Source organism: Macaca mulatta, chromosome 5 (assembly GCF_049350105.2).
Source record: "Macaca mulatta isolate MMU2019108-1 chromosome 5, T2T-MMU8v2.0, whole genome shotgun sequence".
NCBI classification, from domain to species: domain Eukaryota; kingdom Metazoa; phylum Chordata; class Mammalia; order Primates; family Cercopithecidae; genus Macaca; species Macaca mulatta.
In genome coordinates, this window is record NC_133410.1 from 39,555,833 (window position 1) to 39,568,890 (window position 13,058).

Sequence of the window (13,058 nt, forward strand, 5' to 3'; positions counted from 1 at the left end):
TATACACACTGAAGTGTTTAGGAGTAAAGGGCCGTGAAATATTAGTATTTAGAGAGGGGGGAGAGAGAGAGCTGGGTAGGTAGACAAAAGACATGCAAAATGCTAACTATAGGTGGCTATGGTGTAAGGGAACAGGAATTTTGTAGTATTTTTATTCTTGTAACTTTCTGTGAGTTTAAATCTTTTCCTAATAAATAATAATTAAAAAGAATACAACTCTTGGCCGGGCACGGTGGCTCACGCCTGTAATCCCAGCACTTTGGGAGGTCGAGGCGGGCGGATCACAAGGTCAGGAGATCGAGACCACGGTGAAACCCCGTCTCTACTAAAAATACAAAAAATTAGCCGGGCGCGGTTGTGGGCGCCTGTAGTCCCAGCTACTCGGGAGGCTGAGGCAGGAGAATGGCGTGAACCCGGGAGGCGGAGCTTGCAGTGAGCCGAGATCGCGCCACTGCACTCCAGCCTGGGCGACAGAGGGAGACACCGTCTCAAAAAAAAAAAAAAAAAAAAAAAAAAAAAAAGAATACAACTCTTAAAGGGCCCACACATGCTGCTGTGGTGCAGAGACCATGGAGGGGAATGGGCAGGAACCAGCCACATGGTCAGGCTGTCACTGCGATAATTCAGGTGAGAGAAGATGGTGGCTTAGACCAGGACGGTGACAGGAAAAGGGACAAGGGGCATTCAGGTTCTCGATATGTCTTGAAGGTAGAGCTATTAGGATTTTCTGATTAATTCCATGTGTAGTTGAGAGAAAGGGAAGAGGCAAGGGAGAGCCCCAAGTTTTCCGGCCCGAGCAACCGGAGCCTGGAGTTGTCAGTAACTGGGATGGAGAAGTGGAGGGAGATGCAGACTTGAAGTGGGAGATTGAGAGTCTGCTTTGGGACGTGGGCCTGGGTAAGTGGATTCAGGGAACATATAATCTAATTTTAATTAAGCTAAAGTGCATAAAATGGATACTTAGCTTCAAAAGATTTCTACAAAGTAACTACAGATCAAAGATAGACTGAATACGGCAAGTGACAGTGAATTTCCAAACTACTGCATTTTTGGTTGGTGAGACTGTAAGAATGGTGAACAAAACCCTTCTTTGTTTAGATCTATGTATATTTGTGAGGGGTCTCTTCCTGCAATGGCAACCTTACATTGATGATTAAAATATGTTGAATTTAAAATCAGACCCCAGAATAACTGTAATACAAGATGTTAAACCAATATTTTTAAATATAATGAAACATATTCAATCACATTGCGCTTGCCAAAAAGAGCAAAAATATTTTATTATATTGTATAGAATTTATTAAAGAAATAAATAATTTAATAGATATATTTCATCTTTAATTCAAAATGGATATTCACTAAGATATCCCTTTTTGTGTCTGTCCTGTGATATGAACAATAATTCCGTCATGTGTCATTTAACAATGTGGACATTTTGTAAGAAATGCATTGTTAGGTGATTTCATCATCATGTGGACGTCATAAAGAGTACTTACGCAAACCTAAATGGTATAGCCTTTGTTCCCAGGCTATCGGCTTGTACAGTATGTTATCGTACTGAATATTGTAGGCAATTGTAACATGATGGTTACACAGTATATGGGATCACAGTATATGTGGTCACTTGACATTGACTGAAATGTTTTGTAGCACGTGACTCTATTTTCATAAAGTCATATCTGTATGTAATCTATAAATTTAAAAAATACATAAATGGGGGCATGCTCAAAATTTCAATCAGTAAATGGAGAGATCAGAAAAGTTTGGAGACCTTTGGGTTAGAATATAATACTAATTCCAGCCAGATAAGGCGGTTACCTTTGCCATCATCTGTTCCCTCCCAGGAAAGGTATGGTGTGGATGGAACAGTATAGATTCAGACCCGTTGCTAGGGACCCCGGCTCACTGCATATGTATCCAGTGCATTAAGAGGTTTTGTCTAGGGCAAATAAGTGATAATACATCATCTCATGGAATATTCTGCAAATTCTAAAAAGAATAGATCAATTTGAATTGATATGGAAAGATGTCTGAGACACAGTAAGTCAAAAAAGCAAGTGATAGAACAATGTACAGTGTCAAATAGACAAATGATACACATGTGCTCTGTTTTCACAGAAACAGGGGTTACTTGTAGAGAGTGGAGAAAGAAATTTGTTTTTAATGTACTGTTTAATTTAAAAAAACATAAACATGTATCAGTTCAATATTTAAAAAGTTTTAAGATGTTTATCCTCTTTGAAACTCCTTTTATGATTTTATCCTGAAGAAATAAAGATATAATAACTATTTTGTACTAAGTTGATCATTGCGACATTATAATGGTGAAAAATTAGAAATAACCTAAACATCTAGCATTTATGGTTAATATTGGGAAAATGAACTGTAATATAATGCAGTCTTTTAAAAATCACGTTTCTGAAAATTTCACCAGATGGAGAAATGCTGAAATATGATAATTAAATTCAGTATTAATCTCAGTGTAAAATCTTTATTAATCTCCATGATGTTAAAAATGCATAGGAAAAAAAAAAGCCTAGAAGAAAATATTCCCAAATGACAACAGAAGTTGCCTCTGATAGTGAGATTACAGGAGATTCTTTACTTTCTGGACCTCTATATTTTCATATTCTTTTCATTTCTTTCTGCAATGAGCATGCATTATTTTGTAATGTGAGAGAAAAAGAAAGTAAAATACTGAGAAAATTATGACGTGCATTTCTGGCATGAGTCAGGAGCTGAATTTTCATGTTTAAATTAGTTTCAGAAACACAGGAGTGGTTTCTAGGCAACCTGCTTGGGAAATTATGTTCATTTCCATTGTTGCTGGAGTGTACGTGAGTGTCTCAGAAAATGTAAGAGATGAACCTTTGCAAAAGCAGACTCCTGCTAAGGATAAACAAGCTTTGCCACTCAGTTTTGGTCATGGGGACTTGAGTTACTGTGACCTCATAGGCCCCTAGGGGCCTGAGAATTTTCTTTCTTTCTCTTTCTTTCTTTCTTTCTTTCTTTCTTTCTTTCTTTCTTTCTTTCTTTCTTTCTTTCTTTCTTTCTTTCTTTCTTTCTTTCTTTCTTTCTTTCTTTCTTTCTTTCTTTCTTTCCTTTTTTTTCTTCTTTTTTCTTTTTTCTTTCTTTTTCTTGCTTGCTTGCTTTTTTTTTTTTTTCGCAAATGAGTGATTGATTTTAATGAGGATTGCCATAGGTAGGTACAGTACATTAGACATTCAAGCCTCTGCATGAGGTGTGGGAAACTGAGAGGGGAGAGAGGATGAAGCAAAAATCCCCACTCTGTGCCTTTGCTGAGAATCCAGGGCTGTAATTCAGGCCACTGCAAGGCTTTACAAGATGGATTGTAACTCAGGATGTGAAAAGATTGCCTCATCATCATGTGAGTCATTTACTATTATTATAGACAATCCTGCTGTGCTAAAGGGCTTTTAATCAGAAGGAAACACTGAAAAATGGAATCAGGGCTAAGAAACCCTTGGCCCAGCCTGATGGACTGTGGAGGATGGGTTGAGTTAAGAATATTTTTTAGCCTCAAGGGAGATGCGTTCTTCACTAAGGGTTTGCAGAAGGTGCAGAAGGTATTGTTCTCAGCCCAGGGTGTGTGTTTCGTTGACCTTGACTGCGTTTTTCAGCAAGAAGGAAAGGCATTTGCCTGATAAATGGAATCGGAGCTCTGCGTCTCGCTCCTAGGCCCCCTAGTGGTTGTCTTTTGCAATTAAAAAAATGAAGTGACTTGAAGTCAACAGCAGTTCTTTGGGTAATCATCGCAGGTGACTAGAGTGTGCTGCCTTTGACGCTGGCTCCCCCAGACTTCATCAAAGCTCAGGGGAGAAGCTTTGAAAATCAGGAGCTCCAGAGGGACAGATGCATTTCCTCACAGAAAGTGGGACAGGAAGGCAGGAACCTTCCGTTGTGGATGGTGAAGAGCTTGTTCTGTCTTCAAACTTCTGAACAAATATCCTGCATTCCATGTATGTGGCTTATGGTTCTGACCACTGGTCCTTTAAAATGACAGACCCCTGGGCCGGGCGCGGTGGCTCACGCCTGTAATCCCAGCACTTTGGGAGGCCGAGGTGGGCGGATCACGAGGTCAGGAGATCGAGACCATCCTCGCTAACACGGTGAAACCCCTGTCTCTACTAAAAATACAAAAAAAAAAAAAAAAAAATTAGCCAGATGTGGTGGCGGGCGCCTGTAGTTCCAGCTACTCAGGAGGCTGAGGCAGTAGAATTGCTTGAACCCGGGAGGTGGAGCTTGCAGTGAGCTGAGATCGTGCCACTGCACTCCAGCCTGGGCGACAGAGCAAGACTCCATCACTCACACACACACACACACGCAAGACAGACCCCTGGAAGGTAAATGAAGAGGGGGACCAACATTGACTGCCCCTCCTTATCTGGCAGCTCTTGAGGGCAGGCCCTTCTGTTTTCATCTTGTACTCCAGGGCTTATCAAAAGGGCTTAGTGTAAGTAGACTCCACAGATGCTTGTGGTCTGAATGATACATGGAGCCCAGTGGGGTAGATAGTATTATTCCTTTCACCCATGAGGAAACTGAGGTGCAGAGAAGATTTTTTAAAAATGCCTGAGATCTCTCACTAATAAATGACAGAACAGACGAACTCCAGTCCCAAATTCCAAAGGCTTTCTTTCTCTCAAGATGCACCCCCACGCCTTCACCATGCACTCCATCTTGCTGGTTCAGTCTGTCAAGTGAGAGTCTCGTTTTTGGTCTCTGCCTCCTATGGATCAGTCCACCCTGGAGGCCCAACCCTCTTTCCCTTCTCTGAACTTCTGGTTCAAACCTCTCATTTGGCAGTGAGTCACGCCTTTAAGGAAGAGTTGGCAGGTTGCAGTGGCTCACGCCTATATTCCCAGCACTGTGGGAGGCTGATGTGGGCAGATCGCTTGAGCTCAGGAGTTCAAGACTAGTCCGGGCAACATGGTGAAATCCCTGTCTCCACTAAAAATATTTAAAAAAAAAAAAAAGTAGTTGGATGTGGTGGCAGTGCCTGTGGTCCCAGCTCTCTGGAGGCTGAGGTGGGAGGATTGCTTGAGTCCAGGAGGCAGGTTGCAATGAGCTGAGATTGCACCACTGTACTGTAGTGGGTGACAAAGCAAGACCTTGTCGGAAAAAAAAGGGGGGGGCTGGGTGCGGTGGCTCACGCCTGTAATCCCAGCACTTTGGGAGGACGAGGCAGGCGGATCACCTGAGGTCAGGAGTTTGAGACCAGCCTGGCCAACATGGTGAAACCCCGTCTCTACTAAAAATACAAAAAAATTAGCCGGGCCTGGTGGCAGTCACCTGTAATCCCAGCTACTTGGGAGGCTGAGGCAGGAGAATCGTTTGAACCCGGAAGGCGGAGGTTGCCATGAGCTGAGATCGCGCCATTGCACTCCAGCCTGGGGGACAAGAGCGAGACTTCTCTAAAAAAAAAGAAAAAGAAAAAGAAAAAAGAAATAGTCTTCTTGCTTGCATTACTTATTTAACTTTTATTGTTATTGTTATTCACCTTTTGTTAGAAATTTGTCTTTTTCCTCTAAATATTCCATAATCACCTTGAAGGACAAGATGATGTGTAGTTAATTCTTGTGAACTCTCTGCCCAGCATTCAGTAAATATTTGCAGGATGAGTGGATTTTGCAGCACTGTTCTGATCAGAACTCACCTCTCAGTGCCTCTTTCTGCTGGGAAACTAGGAAATATTTTTGTTTTTGTTTTTGTTTTTTGAGACGGAGTCTTGCTTTGTCGCCCAGGCTGGAGTGCAGCGGCCAGATCTTGGCTCACTGCAGCCTCTGCCTCCCGGGTTCAAGCGATTCTCCTGCCTCAGCCTCCCGTGTAGCTGGGACTACAGGTGCCCACCACCACGCCCAGCTAATGTTTGTATTTTTAGTAGAGACAGGGTTTCACCATATTGGCCAGGCTGGTCTCGAACTCCTGACCTTGTGATCTGCCCAACTTGGCTTCCCAAAGTTCTGGGATTACAGGCGTGAGCCATCGTGCCTGGCCAGAAGTGGTTTTAATTTTTATCTTAAAACATGTATTCTCATCAAAAAGGTGACCCACTCCCCTCTGCTGAGGGGCTTACAACCTAAGGTAAGTTAAATACAGTTCTCTTTTCTCCAGACGCTTAACTCTTGAGCTTGTACTTATCTTGGCCATTACTACACTGGATTTAGGTCAAAGGTAGAATCTTTTTTTTCCTTTATTTTTATTTTTATTTTTGAGACAGAGTCTCTTTGTCGCCCAGGCTGGAATGCAGTGGTGTGATCTCGGCTCACTGCAACCTCCACCTCCCAGGTTCAAGTGATTTTCCTGTCTCAGCCTCCCGAGTATCTGGGATTACAGGCGCCCGCCACTATGCCCAGCTAATTTTTATATTTTTAGTACAGGTGGGGTTTCGCCATATTGGCCAGGCTGGTCTTGAACTCCTGATCTCAAGTGATCTGCCTGCCTTGGCCTCCCAAAGTGCTGGGATTATAAGCATGAGCTACTGTATCCAGGCTAGGTCAAAGGTGGAATCTAAATTCATTTAGGTCCTTCCATTTTGACTGGAATCTGTCAGCTCCCAAACACAGCACATCCCTTCTGCAACAGGGATCCACTCTGACAAGCTGGGTCACAATGGGGCTAGTTTCTCTGCCAGGTGCATTTACACCCAGGGTTGTTTCATCTTGCTCTTAAGGCTACCCTCTAGGGAGCCATGCTTGGCACAGGTGTGTGCACAGTAAGGTTAAGACCCAAGTTAAGACACTCAGCTGTCACCATCCTCTCACTGCGGACACCAGGAAGTGTCACTGCCCAGGGAATGTCAGCCAAGACTGCCTGGGGAAGTGTGGCATGGGAGAAGGGCCACTGCCAATCAGGAGACCCCTGTCAGGCCTGGCTCTCACCACCACAATCATGTATTTCATGAGCATTTATTGGACACCTCTTGTATAGCAAATACTGGGGATACCAAGACAAATAGAGCATCTGAGAGATGCTCAGTCTGGCCGGGGAGACAATAGGTAAACAGCTGAGTAATGGAATGGGCACCATGATAGAAGTATGTATCAGAAACCACAAGAACATAGGAGAGGAAGCACAGAATTCTGCCTGGGAGGTTGGAAAGGGCTTTCTTGATTAGTCTTGAAAGAGAAGCTGTTCACTGGTTGGGCATGGAGGGTACAACTATTCCAGGCTGAGGGCAACATGGAAAGAGCATGGAGGCCCGCGAGAGTGCGCAAATCACCTTGCTATTAGAGCTATGTGGGGCCGGGCACAGTGGCTCATGCCTGTAATCCCAGCACTTTGGGAGGCCGAGGTGGGCGGATCACCTGAGGTCAGGAGTTTGAGACAAACTTGGCCAACATGGCGAAACCCCGTCTCTATTGAAAATACAAGAATTAGCCAGGCGTGGTGGCAGGTGCCTGTAATCCCAGCTACTCAGGAGGATGAGGCAGGAGAATCACTTGAACCCAGGAAGTGGAGGTTGCAGTGAGCTGAGATCGTGCCACTATACTCCAGCTAGGGCGACAGAGCCAGACTCCATCTCAAATAAATAAATAAATAAATATAAAAGAAAAGAAAAGAAAAAAGAAGAAAAGCTATGTGGGATGACAGGCGATGCATCTGGTGAGGAAGGCGGGGCAGAGAGTGTGAAGGGTCTCCTATGCCATGACTTAGAGCAGGGCCTTCATCCTGTGGGTGATGAGAGACATGGAAGGATTTCAGATGGGCAGGGGAGTGTAACATGGTCAGAATCCAAAACTTCGATGTAACAGCAATGTGAGTGGGGACTAGAGGAAAAGGAGACTGAAGGAAGAAGGACCAGCCCCAAGATGGTTTTCAATAGTCCAGGAGATACTACCTTGTAGGGAGTTGGGGTGATGAGAGGGATGGCGTGGGTTTAGCAGACAGGACTGATGGAGCCTGGTGGTGGACGGGATGTAGTAGTATGTGAAGGGAATCTGGGACAACTCCCAGTATCTGGCATGGGGGACTGGGAAACGGTGGCTTCCTTCAGCAAAACCAGGAACCCACGGCAGGCCAGGGGAAGATGGTGAGTTCCACTTTGGCCACATCTGAAAAGCTATGGAACCTCCAAGCAGAGCTGTCTAGGAAGTGGTTGGTATGTGAGAGTCTGAGCTCTGGGTAGATACTGGTTTCGGATGTAAAAAGGCTGGATCAGGTTTCTTTCTCTATAGACATTCAATAAACATTGTTTTGAGTAGCTAATTACGAATTACAGGGCACTGGGAAAACAGAAGGATGTTGCAATGTAAATGTGGATGTTCTTACAGTAATGGACTGATGGTTGCAGAAAAGCTCAAGCTAAATAACACTAATTTTTCAGCTATAAATAAACCTGCCTCTGCAGTTGGGGTTTTCAATTACGCAGGAAAAAGAAATGCAGCCATGGAAACGAGGAAGAGAGCTATGCAGAGGGCAGATTGTGCCTGCAGGGCAAAAATGTTAGCACGTTCTAGCCAAAATGGATGGTGCAGTATAGTCTGATCTGGTGGAAAAGAAATTCAAGTCTAAAGTCCTGGGTTCAAGTAAGAGTTGAGCGTCTGTCATAGATTATCAGACATGAAGCAAACGTTTGCTATCTACTTTTAGAGATGTCGTCAATGTTGTAAGCTTTTTATGTGTATCATCTCATTCAATCCTCAGAACAACCTCATGGTAGAGCCTTTGTTTTGCCCCCTTTAGAGATGAGTAAACTGAACGCAGAGAGTTTAAACAACATTCCCTGGGCGACCAGTTAAAACGTGGCAGTTGGAAGATTTGAACCCAGCCAGCCTGAACCCAGAATCCTTTCAGGGACTCTTCACTACTCCTAACTATGCTATGCTGCCTTTCCAGGCAAAAAGCTGGGCAATATCACTTTGCACAGCCTTCATTTTCTTATCAGTCCATGGAGTTTTGTAAAGAGCAAGGGGCATAATTTAGATTAAGGCCTAAATGGCAGATGTGTATTTGCATTGAGTTCTCTATGATTTTGGCTCTTCAAAGGATTAGTGTTTAAAGTTTTGCTCCAAATGTTCTTTTCAAGGAAACCTCTGGGAGGTCCCATAATTCTGTGACTTTGTGTCTGCACAACACAGCAGATGACCTGAGCAGCATTCAATCAGTGATCACTGTTTATTAAACTCAGTGTCACAATAATGTTCATGGGCTCACAAGTAAGAGAGACCTCGGTTCTACCCCAGCGCTGCAACTTGGACATGCTACTTAAAACTCTCCAAGCCTGCCTTCTGTAAATGGGATAATACCAGAAACCTTTGCAGGGGTATAAAGATGACCATGGCAAACTGTTTCCATGGTCACGGAATTCACAATCCAAGATAAAAGAGTCATTAAGCACACAGATACACAAATAGGCAAGCAAGGGTTGGAGAAGCACACTCTAGGAGAAAGGAACTGCAGAAATCTTGCGTTGGCAGCGACTTGACACGTTTGATATGCTACAAGGTCAGCAAGACCTTCTCATAAATTTGTGAAGTAATTAGCATTCTTTTAGTCAACAGTCAGCATTTCTCTGTGTATGCAGTACATTTATAACTAATAAAGTAAAACAAGCTTTTAAGAAAATATTTTTTCCCAAACATTTAAGTGTTAAATGCATGCCTAAATTAAGCTCTTTTTTTTTCTTAATTAAAATTACAACACAAATCCACTGGATCTTAAATACATTAAACGCCTTTAAAAACTGGCAAAATATACTAGTTATCACAAAGATTACAGAAATTATGATATAACATTGTAACTTTTTTTTTTCCAGACAGAGTCTTGCTCTGTTGCCCAGGCTGGAGTGCAGTGGGGAAATCTCAGCTCATTGCAGCCTCTGCATCCCAGGTTCAAGCGATTCTCCTGCCTCAGGCTCCAAGTAGCTGGGAATACTGGTGTGCGCCACCATGCCCAGCTAATTTTTGTATTTTTTAGTGGAGATGGGGTTTCACCACGTTGGCCAGGCCGGTCTCGAATTCCTGGCCTCAAGCAATCTGCCTGCCTCAGCCTCCTAAAGTGCCGGAATTACAGGTATGAGTCACTGCACTTGGCCCATCATTGATTTTGTTACTTGTTTTTTGATTTGTTTGTTTTTATTGAGATGGAATCTTGCTCTATAGCCCAGGCTGGAGTGCAATGGTGTGATCTCAGCTGACTGCAACCTCCACCTCCTGGGTTCAATTGATTCTCCTGTCTCAGCCTCCCAAGTGACGGGATTACAGGTGTGCTCCACCAAAGCCGGCTAATTTTTTTGTATTTTTACTAAATATGGGGTTTCACCATGTTGGCCAGGCTGGTCTTGAACTCCTGATCTCAGATGATCTGCCCACCTCGGCCTCCTAAAGTGCTGGGATTATAGGAATGAGCCACCATACCCGGCCCATCATTGATTTTTAAAACTGCTAGTATCATGAATTTAAGACTGTTTGTCATCTACATTGATGATAAATATGCATAAATTTAATTCTCATTTTATTTTATACCTTTCTGGGTTTCCTATTTCTATATCAGTTTAGGATTGCAAAAATAATATGATCATCCTTCTTTCTCTCCCCCTCCCCCCAAATTCAGACTGGCTCAAGTTGCAGATTCTGAGTTACAAAAGAATTGATTCTTGGTACTGGACCTATTCATTCAAATCTGCACAATCAATCTTTAGGTTGGGCCCTTTGGAAAAATAGAATTTCGTTTTGGATGTCATGGAACTTTCAGGTCCCTTTTCTCTTCGAATGGAGTTTGAGTTTTAGAAACCAGAGGCATGTAGTCTTTAAATTTTTCAAAATCAACTTCCCTATCCCAGTTCAGCCATTATAATATATTGGTTTGGTCTGTTGGTGTGATTGATAATTTAGGTATGTTTTATCAATATCTCGTTATAATTATATGATCATCTAAACCTTGCTACTCAAAGTGTGGTCCATGGGCCAGCAGCATCTGCATCATGTGGGATGCAGAATCTCAGCCTCAGTCAGTCCTACTGACTCAGAATCTGCATTTGAACAAAACCGCCTGTGATTCGATGGCCGTTTAAAGCCCAGATGACTCATAGAAAGAATGCAGCTACCTAGATATGAGGGATGGAGCCTGTGGCTGGCAATCCTCTTCAGGACATGCAACTAATTTGACATCATGGATAGTTTGAGGTTTCATTATAACTGCTAAGATTTTCTTCTACCTTGACCAACAGAAGAAGGCTTGGGACTGAATCCTGAGAAATCCAACATTGAGGGAAGAAGCAGATGAGGAGGAACTGCCCAGGAAATTAGAAGAAAAGCTGCAGTTTTACTGCCGTGGAAACCCAGAGAAATGACTGTACTAAAATGAGTAGTGAGCACCTCATTGTGAACATCGGCCATGTTCCTATTGTGACTGTTATGATTAGCAATTTTAAAATGAAGAACAAATGCTGTGTTAGAGGAGTTGGAGAAGCTCATGGAGTCTTATCACAGAGGCCTCTCCCAAGAGTCATTTTCCCGGACCTCTGGAAGAAGGATCGATGGTCCCCCACGGTGTTGAACGAAGTGCTTATTTGCAGAACAACTCACAAAAAAGTTAAATTCAGAGGAAATGGTCTGTTCACTGAAGTGTTACATTTTCTTCTGAGAGGGGAGGTGAGGATGTGAAGGGAAAGGATGACAACAAGCCAAGGTAAACTTACTTTGAAAGAATAGTACAACCTTCCCACTACTTTGTTTTCTGGGCCCCCCATAGCACTTCATGCACTGATTTTTTAAAAAACATATACAAAAGGTTTAAATATTGTTTTCAAAATTCCGTACCCTAGGCTGGGCGTGGTGGCTCACGCCTGTAATCCCAACACTTTGGGAGGCCAAGGCGAATGGATCACTTGAGGTCAGGAGTTCACAACCAGCCTGGCCAACATGGTGAAAACTTGTCTCTACTAAAACTACAAAAAATAAACAAAAAATTAGCCAGGCATGGTGGTGCGCACCTGCAGTCCCAGCTACTTGGCAGGCTGAGGCGGGAGAATTACTTGAACCCAAGAAGCTGAGGTTGCAGTGAGCCAAGATGACACCACTGCACTCCAGCCTGGGTGACAGAGTGAGACTCTGCCTCAACAAAAACAAAAACAACAAAAAAATTCCCTACCCTAAAGAATTCGGTAAAATCTAGTCCTCCAAACCAGGGAAAGAGTTAGTTCCTGGAATACTCTATTTTGATCTTGCAGAATTATACTCCATTAGAAATTAATCCGGATAAGGTACGAGAAAACAATAAAGTAGGAACATTCTAGAAAGTGTATTGATTAGGACAACCTGACTCTAATAATCTATTTCTTAGCTTAAATCTGTTAATAGATTTTATTATCATAAGCACTTGGCTGTTAGCCAGAAATCCTGGATAAATGGGTGGATCACTGTACATTTGGTATTTGAAGCTGTTACGTTTCAAACTGGTTTTTTTTTTCTTTGTATGTGCTGTCTCTTTAGAGCTGGTTAAAAACAGCCGATTTCACATATGACGTTATCTGCAGTGCCCTGTGCAGAGGCCTGCGGGGAGCGTACAGAGACATCTGGTGGCTGAGAAGGTGAAGTACCTTGGCTTTGTCAGAAGATAAAGGATTTGAATTGTGTCTAAATTTGGTTTCTTTTTGTGACTGAGACTTTTACTCTTTTCTTAATTATTGTAGCAGAATTGCACATTTAAAAAAAATACTTTGATTTTTAAAGATTATTTTTAGAGCTTTCACTCTTTCTTTCTGAAAAAAAAATCATCAACCAGGTGAATTGACCAGTTCCATCAGCTAGGCTAAATCTCATCAGGGCCAGGACCAGAGTGAGGCAGAGAGGCACTTGCTTCCACTGCACATTTAAGGGGGAGCCAAAAATATTAGTAATGAATATAGAAATTTGTTTTGAGACAGGGTCTCTATCTGTCACCCAGAGCAGAATGCAGTGGTGTGATCATAGCTTACTACAGCTTTAAACTCCTGGGCTCAAGTGATCCTCCCGCCTCAGCCTCCCCCATGTGGGGAGGACTGAAGGTATGTGTCACCATGCCTGGTTAAAAGAACCTTTTTTTTTTTGGTAGAG

At 42.9% G+C, this 13,058-nt stretch overlaps 1 protein-coding gene across 1 annotated transcript in view; it reads left to right on the forward strand.

The window, feature by feature from the left end:
- Positions 1–13,058, forward strand: part of RHOH (ras homolog family member H) — a 137,814-nt gene that overhangs the window by 123,895 nt on the left and 861 nt on the right. Inside the window, exon 5 of the transcript XR_013417151.1 lies at positions 9,779–10,035. The gene's annotated coding sequence lies outside the window, so the exon portion shown is untranslated. The remainder of the gene's footprint in view (positions 1–9,778; positions 10,036–13,058) is intronic.